The 12,953-nt window shown below is 42.1% G+C and overlaps 1 protein-coding gene across 3 annotated transcripts in view; it reads right to left on the reverse strand.

The window, feature by feature from the left end:
- Positions 1-8,921, reverse strand: part of CUNH14orf180 (chromosome unknown C14orf180 homolog) — a 21,660-nt gene extending 12,739 nt beyond the window's left edge. For all 3 annotated transcript variants that reach the window (XM_027906705.1, XM_027906706.1, XM_027906704.1), the window contains exons 1-2: positions 8,801-8,921; positions 630-730 (exon numbers count right to left, since the gene is read on the reverse strand). The gene's annotated coding sequence lies outside the window, so the exon portion shown is untranslated. The remainder of the gene's footprint in view (positions 1-629; positions 731-8,800) is intronic.
- Positions 8,922-12,953: the final 4,032 nt, after the last annotated feature.

Raw genomic sequence — 12,953 nt, forward strand, 5'->3', positions numbered from 1 at the left:
ACATTCTTCAAAATTTTGTTCGCAGGAGGTCCTAGACAGAAAGGTGACAAATCCTACCAAACCATGGTCCTGGCATCTTTTCTGGTTCCTCCTTCCTCTTATTGTGATAATCATTTGCTACCATTTTTACTGGTGTCACCCAATAAGGCACATAAGAAGATCTTGTGCAGCCTCTTATTCCTGAAGAGAGTGGCAGTGAGCTCGCAAACTTTTACACCTGAATGAAAAACCTTGTTCCTGTCTTTTTCACCGAATCTGGTTTTGTTAAAAGAAAGGCCTCAAAGTTTTCTAAGCAATTGGTCAAAACCTTTTTGGTAATTTCTCAAAAAACCCCAGACAGAATAGTCGATGGGAGTAGTTGTTTTCAAGAAACAGACATATGGAGACAACATTCATAATTTTTGATGCCAGAAACCATTTCTTTTCAGTTCTAGATTTCCCTTAAATGTAAACAAATTTTCTGTTCACTTGATTGAAAAATAATTGGGTAATTTATATATGTTTTCATTAAAGACTGTTATCTAAATGCCAGGAACGATCATTTCATAGTTCCATTCTCACTTTTATTCCACAATGTATTAATTATATTGATAGTAATGGTTGTAAATGCTTGAATAATTAGTAGTTACCTGGGCACTCAAGTTCCAGTGAATAAAGATGTCAGGAGTTCAAATCTCATAACATGGACAGCTCCATTCCTATTAAGTGCTTTCAGTTGCAGTCTAACAACCTAAAATTGGTTATATGTTAGAAATAAAACATAGCTTAATGCACAAAGTAAAAGATGCCAGAAAATAACTTCACTAGCCTCTGAAATCACTGATAATAAATAATAGTTATGATAGTGAGATGATTTCTGCATTGGAAGCTGGAAGAATTTCCTTTAACGTTACCCTTCCTTTTAAAATAATTTTTCATCTAAGCTTTGATCTCATTTCATGCAACATATGTGAGAAGTAAAGCTGGACAAATAATTCATAAATGAATTATTTAGCTTGCCAGTGTCACCTCTATTTCTTTCAGCTAATTGTTCACAAATAGATAGTGACTTTTGTGAATGTATTCATTATTCAGATTTATTCAGTGGATAATTGCTGGGAGTAATTCTTTGTCTGTAGATTGCTTGGAAGCATTTTGCTGTGAACATTTCATAGTAAAAATCTATCCAGGCTTTCAATACAAGACAAACTAAAATTATCTCTAACTACTGATGCAGTCCTTAAACATGAACAATATACTGCAGTCTTAAAGAGCAACAGGAACATTTTCAGAAAGAACTCCACTACTTCCCATGGTACACAGGAGGGAAAGCAAAGACATTTCAATTCTCTGTGTAGCACCGATGTTGAATGCTGCATATTGTATATGCAAATAAGTTTTTACAAGAAAGGGGTTGCTTAAGTGTTTGCTCAGCAGAAAAACAAGACAAGCCTGAACAAAACATGATTGACTTCCCAGAGAATAAATATGAACAGTCCACACAAAGGAATTAACTGCATAGCCAGTATTTTTTCTGCAATACCCCAGTGGAAGATGTCTAGGAAATAAACATAACATGATAAAACAATTTTACACTCATAGGATAGCTGTGTAACCATATGAACTCTTTTTCCATTTCCTTCTGCAGGAATAAATATTTTAGACAAGCAAAGTACTTTGTAAATGGTGCCTTTGTGAGGATTCATCTGGCCCAGTTCAATTATTCTGAAACCTAGCAATTTTCTCATATCATTGAATCTGGTTTTATTGCAAATAGGGTCATAGAAATAGTCACTCATTGCAATAATGGACTTCGTTTATCTTAACTATTAACACTTCCAGTAGGTTTACACACACGTATATATTCAATATTTATGGATATGCACAGTGCATATATATTAATAATGAAGTAACTTTATATCCAACAATGTGAAAACAAAATCACGTAATACCATACAATGCGGGGTGCAGTGGTAACTGGAAGCAGCATATCAGGATAACAGAACAGAAAAGGAATAAATAAATTAGAGAGGAGTCTTCCGTATCTTCCTCAACTTCCAGAGCGTCAATTGAGCCTTTGTTCAGTATTCCACCTTTCGCGGTCCTGTGTACTCTTGATTAATAATTTAGAGATGCACCTTTTGGAAGCAAGGTAAATTTTGTATTTGCCAAGAGTGATTTTCCACTAGTCAGGGAGCACATCGGGAAATAACAAGGCAAATTGCCTCATAGAATATAATTAGCCGCTGCCTTTTTCCTTTTTCTGCCTCTGGAGAAACAGGTTTACTGCTGAAAGTTGTGGGACACTCACGTGGTGTGGTATGGCACTGTTTCTGCACCTCAACCTTCCAGTAGGGAAAGCACTGTGTAAATCCCAGCCTCAAGACAAAATTCAGCTCTTTGGGTTGCGCGTTTCTATTCCACATTCTGAAGGGTCATGATTAATCTGTTGTCTGGTGGAGGAGTTTTGGTGGAGTTGGGGAAAAAAACCTGACTAACAACCAAAATGAGGAGTTTTGGTGGAGTTGGGGAAAAAAACCTGACTAACAACAAAGCATAACGAAGACAGAGCACTGATGGGAAGATGGTCTGATAACACTTGGCATGTGTAGCCAGCCAGGCTGAAAGCAGTTTTCTTTTCTGTATATCCATTAATTCCTGTGATGCCCAGAGATCTGTGTATCGAGGTGCATTTTTCCCCAAGGAAGGGCAGTTGTGATCAGCACAAAGTGCAGCATCAACAGTCCCTGTGGTGCTCTGTGAGGACCCACAGGGTTATCCTTCCAATGAGACCTTCTCTCTGCCCTTTAGATATTACTACCCCATGCTGGAAGCTCTCAGTGATCACACAGATCTATAAATTCCCCTTTGATGCAAATAGGCAGACCGGGGGCCATTCATCCAGGAACTGTGGGTCTGGATTGCTAATCTTCATAAAAATTAGATTAGGGATGGTATTATCACACGCAGCCATCTGATCCATCACAACAAAACTCATTTCTGAAGGCAGAGCCATGGCTTTATATGCAGATGTAGAAACACAGAATAGGTTGGAAAAGACCTTAAAGGTCACAGTGAGTCCAACTGCTAATCCAGCACTGCCATGCCCACCACTAAATCATGTCCCCAAGTGCCACATCTACATGTGTTTGAAATACCTCCAGGGACAGTGACTCAACCACTTCCCTGAGCAGTCTAGTCCAACGCTTGACAACCCTTCTTGTGAAGAAATTTTTCCTAATATCCAATCTAAACCTCCCCTGGTCCAACCTGAGGCAATTTTCTCTAACTGTATTGCTTGTTACGTGGGAGAAGAGGCCAGTCACCACCTGGCTGCATCTTTTCAGGTAGTTGTAGAGAGTGAGCCTTGTTTTCTACAGTCTAAACTAGAGCAGCTCCCTCAGCTGCTCCTCATAAGACTTGTGCTCCAGACCTTTCCACAGCTCCATTCCCCTTCTCTGGACACACTGCAATGACTTTCTTGTAGTGAAGGGCCCAAAACTGAACACGGGATTCAAGGCGTGTCCTCACCAGTAGCGAGTACAGAGGGACCATGTAGCAGGGCCTTCAAAGTGATAATTGTCTTCCTGGAGCTGTGGCACCAGTTTCAAATCCACAGTGTGCACAGGTTTGTACTGGTTTTGAACTGGGCTCTTTTCTGAGGCAAAGAATACAAGCACTGAGCAGAAGAGCTGAGGGGTTTTGCAATACGGAGACAACCATCGCCACTGCAGGGCACAGCTATCTCTGCTCTATTTGGACTGACTGGAAATGATTTAACTCTGTTGAGGAACCTGGTCTCCATTCATCCCTGGCACGAATCCACTAACTTACAAAAGGCATAGGTCTGTCTCCATTTCTTAAAATTGCTCCTCTTACTCGTGTCTTTCCAGGAAGATGTTACAAATAACCACAGAGGACTTGTGATGACATATAGTAAACACAGAGAGAATTTTTGGCTGCTGAAATGAACTTTCTAAATAATTACAGAATGATTCCACATCCATTTCATAATTACACTCCCGAGATTGCAGCCAAGCTATTATTTGTGATTCAACATGCGTTTTTATTTTAGAAATGTCCCATAGCCATTAGGTTTATTCCACTTGAGGTTTTCTAATTTGTTCTGATTATCCTGTCACTGGGATCTTAAATGTAAAGCATGTATTGATCAACTAAGAGTTACCAAGTAACCAAATGCTAATATCTGCTGTTGGCTCACTGAATCCAGCCAGTCCTGTTGATATGGGATGTGTGAGATGGACAGGGCTGCAGTGACTGAGGTCATTCTGAGTCAGGTTTTGCCACACATTTATTATACTTTAGGAACAAAAAGGAGTGGAACTGGAACCTCTGCCTAAAGCATTTGGGCTGCTATTGATAGCAGGGCTGCCATCAGCCTGAGATGACTGAGAGGGAGGAACCCACTGCCAGCAGGCAGACATCTGAGCTGGCACAAAAGAGGAGAGGCACGTAAAGAAACCCGTTTAGAAGCAGCAAAAGTGGAATTATCTTCAGGAGTTCCATTTTAGCAGTAATCACTTTGTGCTCACTGTTGTGTTGATTGGAGTTTTCTGCCCATTTTCCTGGGTGAGCTTTGACCTGAGGAGAAATCCAGCTAGGATGACTGCAGGATATAGCCTCAGAAGCGGATTAGTGGTTTTTTCTAAATCCCAGATATCAAAAGACTCCAATTGACTTCTGTGAGCCACTGTCTGTCCTTAAAGGATTTCAGAAACCTGGTAGCCATTAATGCCAAACTGGCCCTGAGAAGCGCAGCAAGTGGGACTGACAGCAATGGGAAGGGAAGAAGCCAAGGGAGTCACAAAGCACCTAGACACAGGCACTGCTACATAAGATGATTTGAAGCCATTGATGTGAATGCTCTTGAGCTCCATTTGCAGTGTCACCTTGGAAGGGGATTAGATTAGATTAATGACATGAAAGAAGAGCAGAAAAATGGAGAAAATAGCAGATTGAAGTGTAAGAAAAGCCCAAATGAAGAAAAAACCCATGATTTGGAAAGGGTTCGCATGGTAATATTGGATGATAAAGATTCTGAAAAGCAAGTGTCAAATCCCTCTGTCATTGGCAGCTGCTTTACATTAACATTAAGTCTTTTAATGATGATATTTGTTTTTGTAATTAGAATGTAAGTCTCTCTCCTCCACCTCTCCAAGCCCTGGAGACTGGTGATTGTGGAGTAAAATAAGTCAGTTTAACAAAGAGTAATTGGTACAATTTCCAAAACTGGCTCAGTGCTTCTGGAGCCCACATTCAATTGCATCTGAATTTAAACTGAGGCAAGAAAAATAAGCAAGGGTAAATTCAGGCAGAACATCAAAGAACACTAGTGGACATCAGACTATATAAATAAGTCAGGCTGAAAGCCAGTTATGTTTTGCACATGCAAGCTGAAAATTTAAGTTGTGCTTTCATTCCAAAGCAGAGCATCCTTTGGTATTTCTGCAGCAGAGCTGGAGGGCCCTGCTCACACCAAGACAATTTGTGTCTTACAATGGGGTATCTGAGAGCAGGATGTGCTTTGAGAGTAGTGGGAAACCAGGGTCCAGCTCTGATCCCTGGCAGGTTTGCATCAGATCCTTCAAACGCAATGCCCCTAGGATACAGCTTGTTATTAGCTGCCTTGTAACAGCTCAGCTCTCTCTCTTTCTTCCCCATTCTTTCCTTCATTCTTAGCAGAAATTTGGTCCGGGACCAGGAAACCTCTCAGCTTAAATTAATAAATTGGTCAGAATCAACTCTGCTTAAACAAGTGCATTTCTTTCCAATGTGGAGCATTTTCATCAGCATATTTTTCATCATCTCAAATGTATGAGCCTTTCAATCAGTCTCCTCAATGAAACTATGGAAATTGCATTGCCTTTTCTTCTAAAACCAGACAAATGCAAAGGCAAGGAATAAAGCTTCATGGGACAGCTGGGGAGATGCTGAATTAATAAAGGAAGGAACATCAAAGCTGAGCTCTTGGTCTATTATATGATTCTGACTATATGACTATTCCCTGACAGAGGCAAAACTTTTGGGTACAGAGAGCTAGTCCCATGTCTTACATTCTCTCTTTTGTGCATTATACCCACTCTAGCAAGCATTTCTTGGAGAAGTATTGAGATTGTTCTTATACTTCCTACCTTGTGTTAGCATTTCTCCCTCTGTATTGGAAAGCTGAGAAAATATTAGAACCTTTTTGGAGCATACTGGGCCAAGAGGCTCTTTCCAGCTCTAAACTGAAGATGATGGAAAGGTGACGCCACCATTCCTCCTCCCCAGAAATTCTCTCCTGCCTCTGTGACACCTCTGAGGCTGCAGAGTGTCACCTTTTACTGACACTCCTGCTTCTGGCAGCATTTGTCATTTGATGCATGGATATGCCAAAGCTGGGAAATAGTGTCAACTTCTTTGGTGATATATTTGACAGTCCAAATCAAAAGGTTATTAACAAGGGATGCTATAAGACTTCTTTAAAGATTAGTTGCCTTCTGTTTGACTGTTATATTTTCTTTACAAGTCTTTTTTTTTTGTGCAGCATTTCTAAAACAAGGTAAAAGGATATCTGGTTGTTCCTCACTCCACAGTCAGCGATGCCACTGACTCCAGTGAAGAGCTCTGCATGTGGAACCCAGGCAGGATTTCACCTCTGCCACTCACATCTGTGGGACTGATAAATCTCCATTAAGTGAGCAAAACATATCCCTGCACTTTGATTGATCTGCCTTTCTCCTTGCAGCTCCAACAGAATACTGCAGTGAATGGAAATTTGTTAGTCCAGGCGTAATAGCATTTCTCTTTTGTTAAGCAAAGCAATAGGAAGCCCAAAGAGCAGAACAAAGTATGCTGATCCCAAAACACAGATATCAAGTTTCTTGTGACCAAAGCAATAATTTCTCATTTTCCTCTCTTTAAGGTAACATTACCGAGAGGGGCAAAATCTGACTGCAAGGTTGGCACTCTGCTGTCTTGAGCTATGGTTCTACTGGCTTCTGCCAAAAGGACAGTTTCACTGTCACATTCTCACTGCCTGGATTGCTATCACTATCTTATTAGAAGTGGTGAATTTCTAGCATTTCTGGCACTCCTAATGCACTGACATTTCTGAATAATATACTCTGAATAATCTACTAATACACCCTACTTAAAGTACGTGAATGAAGAAAGTATCTGTGTACTTCACACTACCTTCTTTTTACATGAATTTTCCTCATATTCAGACAGCTCTGCACAATACCTGGTTCCCATTTCTAAGCCCAGTAGCAAGCCTACTCCCCACCTGGTCCTCCAGCCTCAGGCTGTGGTGGGTGGCTTTGCCTGTCACTTGTCATGGTGGCAGCAAATGCTGAAGACATGTCTGCAGCCTGCTAGCAGACTGATGAGTGATCCAGGTTTTGGGTGTCTCTCCTGTTTCAGACAGGTGGGTATATTGATAAAGATACACTTTCCTGAAACCTAAAAATTTTCCTTAGATGCAAAACATGTCCCTTGCCTAAAGCATTTACAGAAAGCACATCTGAGATTAGAAGGGGAGAGGAGTTCTTTAGCCCATAGAGAGGCGGCTCCTGGATCCATCACTATGTCATGTCTTTCAGGAGGATCTCCTGAGAGCCAGCATCAGTGTTACAGAAAGACACCAAGAAGTGCCAGACTAATCAGAGCTGGGGCTTTGCATGGCCACAACACACTCTCTGTTCTGTGCTCCCCATTGTTATTTCAGAAAGGACACCTTCAGCTCCTTTGTCTTTGCCAAATACGAATCAAATAAACTGCAAGGCAGCAAAATGGCACCACATCCCTCCTTTATTTTTCTATTTTTTTTTCTATTTTTTTTTCCACTAGGGATGTGAAACATAAATAAACAATACAAAAGAGGAATTTGGAGAATTTGGAGCAGGTGGCACCAGTAGTTTTCACCTTCACTTGTCAGTTCAGTGTATCACTCCAGTGCACCAAAAACCTCTCAGACCTCCAAGCTACCTGCTTACCCATTTTACAAAACCAAGGCTGAAGATGTCTTGGGGATTAATTCTCCCCAGTCTTAACTCTCCCCAAGGTACATGCAGTGGTAATTCTGGCCCTCCTATCTGAAATCTTTGTTTTATTTCCTCCCTAAAAAAATAAAGTAGCTGCTCCAGGATGAATATAAAGAACTTTGTAAATTCAGATACTTGTCAAAACCTTTTATTGCAAAATATTCCTGTCTGAATAATGACCCATTCACACTAAGTGCCTTATCGGAGCAAAATGGAGTTAAATTCCCATGTTTAGGAATGTCATTAGGAAGAGAACATAGAGCTTTCCTAATTCACACTGTGTTAAGCAGATCAGACCTGCTTTCTGGAGATAAAGAGGGCTGTTTGGGAACTGAAATGTTGTCTATCTTGTTTTCAACATTCATGAAAAGCAGGCTCTAGGGAAACAGGTTCTCATATTGCTTTTATACTGATTCAATTCTAAAAAGTCTGCTAAGAGATTTTATTGTAGCTCCTAATAAGGGTTACTATAGTTCATAAATAATGTGTTCATGTTCATAAGTCTTGTTTAAGATCAGAGCTGTACAAAAACTATAGGTACTGGTAAAGAGACTGTTCCTGATCTGAAGTCTGTACAAACGGAAGGATCAATGCCACTTTACACCAGAAAAAAAGATTTGGCCCACAGTTTTCAGAGAGGCTGAATATACAACATAAGGGAAAAGAAGCCAAGAAGCTGCAGCATTTTGACAGAAACAGGTTAAGCAGTTTAACAACAGAGGCTTTCTGCACACTGGCCTATGCAGGCAAGAACACACAGCCTTTTTTAGACGTACCTGTTGGTCACAATGAAAAACGTAGGCAGCATCTCACACTGACATATCTAGCTTGGGAGGCCTGCTCAGAAAAATCCGTCATCAGAGCAGCAGCTGTCTCCTTCCCCAGAGCAAATTCCTTTAAAGCTGTCAAAGATGCTGTAATCAGACTAGGTCATCAAAACCAGTCCTCCTGGGGACTGGAAATAAGATCCAGAGATGAGCATTCAGCGACATGGGCAAGGTCTAAAACGCTAAAGTTTCCATTGAAATTAAATGAAGAGACTGTAATTGCTGTGAAAGAAAAGTGAAGCAATCACTGGGAGAGCCTGAAAGCTTTCAAACCACCCTCTGAAATGCTGCTGGCTGGAAAGTAGAGATCTATGTACTGCATAACTGAATCTGATAACGGAGCACAGCCTTTACTGGGAAACCAACTTCGATAACAGCTGGAGCATTTGCCTATGTGGCTCCTGGAGCTAAGGCAAATTTTAATTGAGATCTTGCCACACAGTTGAGTAGTTCTATTACCAGGTTAAATAAAAAAAGGTTTACAAAGGTAATAAAAATGGATTCTTTGCCTTCTTGATTTCAAAACACAAAGCTGTGGTCAATATGTTTGATAATTTGTAAATAGAGTGGAACAAAGCACAAATAGCCACGGTGACCACGGAGAGGGGATCACAATGAAGTTGCATCCTCCCTTGCACTTCTGCTTGCATTTGCAGTTTTGCAGTTTCCATAAACCACTTGTCAGTAAGGTAAAGCAAATGAACTGAGTACCTCTCTGGTCCAGTGTTTACTGCTGTTACTGGAGTAACACCTGGGATAAATTTGACCTGGACTTGACTAAACCCAGTCTTGAATAAAATGAAAGGGTATAAGTGTATTTGATTTTAGCTGTATTTACAGTATATTGTTTACAGTGTCTCTGATTTTGGGTGATTGATCCTTGCCCCAGGAATAGTATCAGAGTAAACAGATCAAAACTTGTCCTTGTTGCTTCTCCATTGCTCTGGCATTACACCAGATACTGGTTCCCAGCTCTTTCCAACTGCTCAAATTAAAAATAAATAAATATATAAATAGAACCATCACCATGCATGGTGCAAATGTTCTCATAACTAAGACAAAAACTGGAAATAAACAGCCTCTCTCTTAAGCAGGAATAGCTGAGGGAAATCACTGGCTGAGCTGCCCATGGGGGGGAGCAGGCAGTGCCCTGTCTGCTGTGGTGGGCACGGCAGAGGGGACTGGGAGCGTGCCAGGCTGCCTAAACTGAAAAGAGCAGCCAGTATTAAAGTGGGAAAATCTCTGGAGGAAAGGAAAAAGAAAATGGAGGCAATATGGTCCTCTGAGATTGTGAAAAAAGATAGCTGGAGGAGAGGTTGCTGAAGCACAGGAGGGGTGCCAGGTGTGTCATGGAGGCATGAGGATCTCTGGAACAGGAAGACCCTGTAACAGCAAGTTATGGGGAAAACTGGTGCAGACAAGGAGTGGGCAGCAGTCCCAGGAGGTGGATCATAAGTGATATTGAGGAATCTATTTCCCTTTTCTGATTGCTGTGTTTGTCCAAGTGTCCAAGAATGTTTCACCCAGCTGGCTCTGTACAGCTTTTCCCATCTGTCAGAATGGGAAACAGAGGCACCAGGTTGCAAAGTGACCCGCCCAAGGCCAGTAAGAAAGAGCTGAGTGCTGGAGTCAACTTACTGCTCATCCCACCTCCTAAAATTTCCCTGCTACCAGGGACAGGTGACTGCTCTGAGATGCTTCAAACAAAGGCTTCTGCAGGTTGTGCAGCTCACAACTACCCAGGAAGAGCACCCTAAAAATAACCAGAGCATAAAACTTACGGGAAATGCTGCTATAAATCCCGTAATGCTGAAGAGCAACCCTGGGAAAGTTTTGCAGTGAGGCAGAGCAGAGTATGGAACAGGCAGCAGAGAGGAACAGCACAACATATATAAAGCCATGTACTTGCCTGAACACCCACCAAAGGCACGGTGCATGAGTGAGCTGCAGAGCTTCCTCAGCTGTTTATCCTGATGAAGGATATTTAACCGCCCCGTCAATTGGCTGAAGCTCAGCTGCAGACACACAGTGCCAAAAGCACAGGGGATGGAGCCAGTGCAATAAACACAAGGCTGCCTTGATTTTTCTTTTGTGTCTAATTATATATATATGTTCAGAATTCCTGGGACTTAATTATAACCTAAAGTTGCTTTTCCTTCCTCAAAGGCTTTTTCCCTGAGTTAAGAAATGAAGATCAAAACAACAAGTTTCTTTACTTTGCAACTCCCGTGTCACATTATTCCCATATCAAATCCAGCAGCTTCCAGCCTTCCCAACACTATAATTAGAGCATCTCCAGACATCAAAATAGCACTGACTCTCGACACAGTGCTGACCTGCCTGCTTTGCAGCTCTCATCTGTCACGCAAGACAGCTCCTTACCCATGCAAAGTGGGTGCATGGAGAGGACGGAGGGTTTTTCATCTTGGTTGCACCCAGCTTGCAGCCTGGGTCCACACATCACCACCAGCTTCTCCACACCCTGCCTTGCATTATGGGAAGCTGACTGTGCACCAGTTTGCCACTGGAATGGGGGAGCTGGGTGAAATGCGGAGCTGGAGGAAAGGAGAAACTTTAATTTGACATCTCTTCGCTCAGGCTGCTTCTTGAATTAGTGCACGAAATTCAGCTCTTCTGTCAACATTTTGTTCAAGTTTGATATATAGGAATATTCAGGCAGTCTGTGGCTGGCTGTACAGACTGCTGATTTAGGGAGAGCTGAACCCCTAGGATGAATTAATATAGCCTTGTTTCATTCACTGAGAGCTGGGAAGGCCCTATCACATCCCAGACTCCCTGCAAGGTCTGGGATGAGAAGAAGGAACAGAGGGTTTCCCCTCAAGCAAGGATTGCCATCTTGTGGGTGGATGGGCTAAATTTGCCCTCCATCTGCTTTATATAGTTAGGTGTATTCGAAGTGCTCTCAGTATTTTGCTGAGTTTCATTTTGAGGAATTTATCCTCCTTAGTAAATGAGATAACAGCTCCCTCCGGGGATGAGAGGGAGCTAATTGCTTTCTCCAGGGAGACACGATGCCTACTTTAGATCAGATACCTGATTTTTATATAGCTGAGAAGACACAGGGACTGGGTGGTGGGTGAAGGGGTTAGTCCAGGAGCCACTGTCTGTGGTTTCATTGCCTGGGTCACATCGTATTCAGCTGCTTTGGGAACTGCTGGCTCTGGAGTTCAAGTGCTCTGAAAACTAGGCACGGACCAGGACTTCTGTTTATTTCCCACCATGCTTATCACACATGACCTACCATGCTGTAAAGGCATCATCCCCTTCCTTTCTCTCCTGACCCTTCCCACGCTCACCAGCCTAAACTGGAAAAGCTGCAAGAAGAAAATTTATCAGAAGGTGCAGCAGAAGGTTCAGCTCCTCTTTGTGTTAGCAACTGGCAAATCCATGCTCATCTGGATGAAGTAAAAACATGAACACTTTCACCCTGAGTAGGATTTTCCCCACCCCAGGAAATACTCTCTCTAACTGCAAAGTCAGAATTCAGCTGTTCTTGTATCTGAGCACAGCTGAGAACATCACCCCAGGCTCCCACAGCTGTCAAGGGAGATAAACAAGTGCTTTTAAGGGCAATTCATCCACCCTAATTTTAATGTCTACATAAGCTGCAGGTAAGTACAAGCACCCTGTAGGTGCTTGTTCCTCTCTCCATAGCCAGGAGGACTGGCTCTGATGTATGTCTTCACCCAGACAGCAGGGTCACACATACCCTATGCTAAGGCAGAAAGAATTTCACTTCTTCGAGGCCAGAATGACACTTTTATACATTTTGCTGGGAGGTAGGGGAGGGAGAGATCTCTTTGGGGTGACCTTGAACTGAACGTGAGCTCTCTATGGTGAGTTTGTTGGGCTGCAAGGGGAAAGGCAAGGAGGGGTTGCCAAAGGGAAAATTGACCTTCATATTGAAGCCTCAGTGCAGAAATATGCAGGTGAGCTGTATATGCCCTGCACCAGAGCCTGTTTATGCCTCTCTCTCTCTGTTACTGTGTTTTAGAGAGTTAATTTTAAATGTAAACCAAGGCTCTTTCTCCGGTTCTAAAGTCCCTCTTTGTTTATCAGAACGTAACTTATGTTTTCTTTT

This window comes from Empidonax traillii, unplaced genomic scaffold (genome assembly GCF_003031625.1).
Source record: "Empidonax traillii isolate 1590-97213 ecotype Southwest subspecies unplaced genomic scaffold, ASM303162v1 scaffold1343:size146073, whole genome shotgun sequence".
NCBI classification, from domain to species: Eukaryota; Metazoa; Chordata; class Aves; order Passeriformes; family Tyrannidae; genus Empidonax; species Empidonax traillii.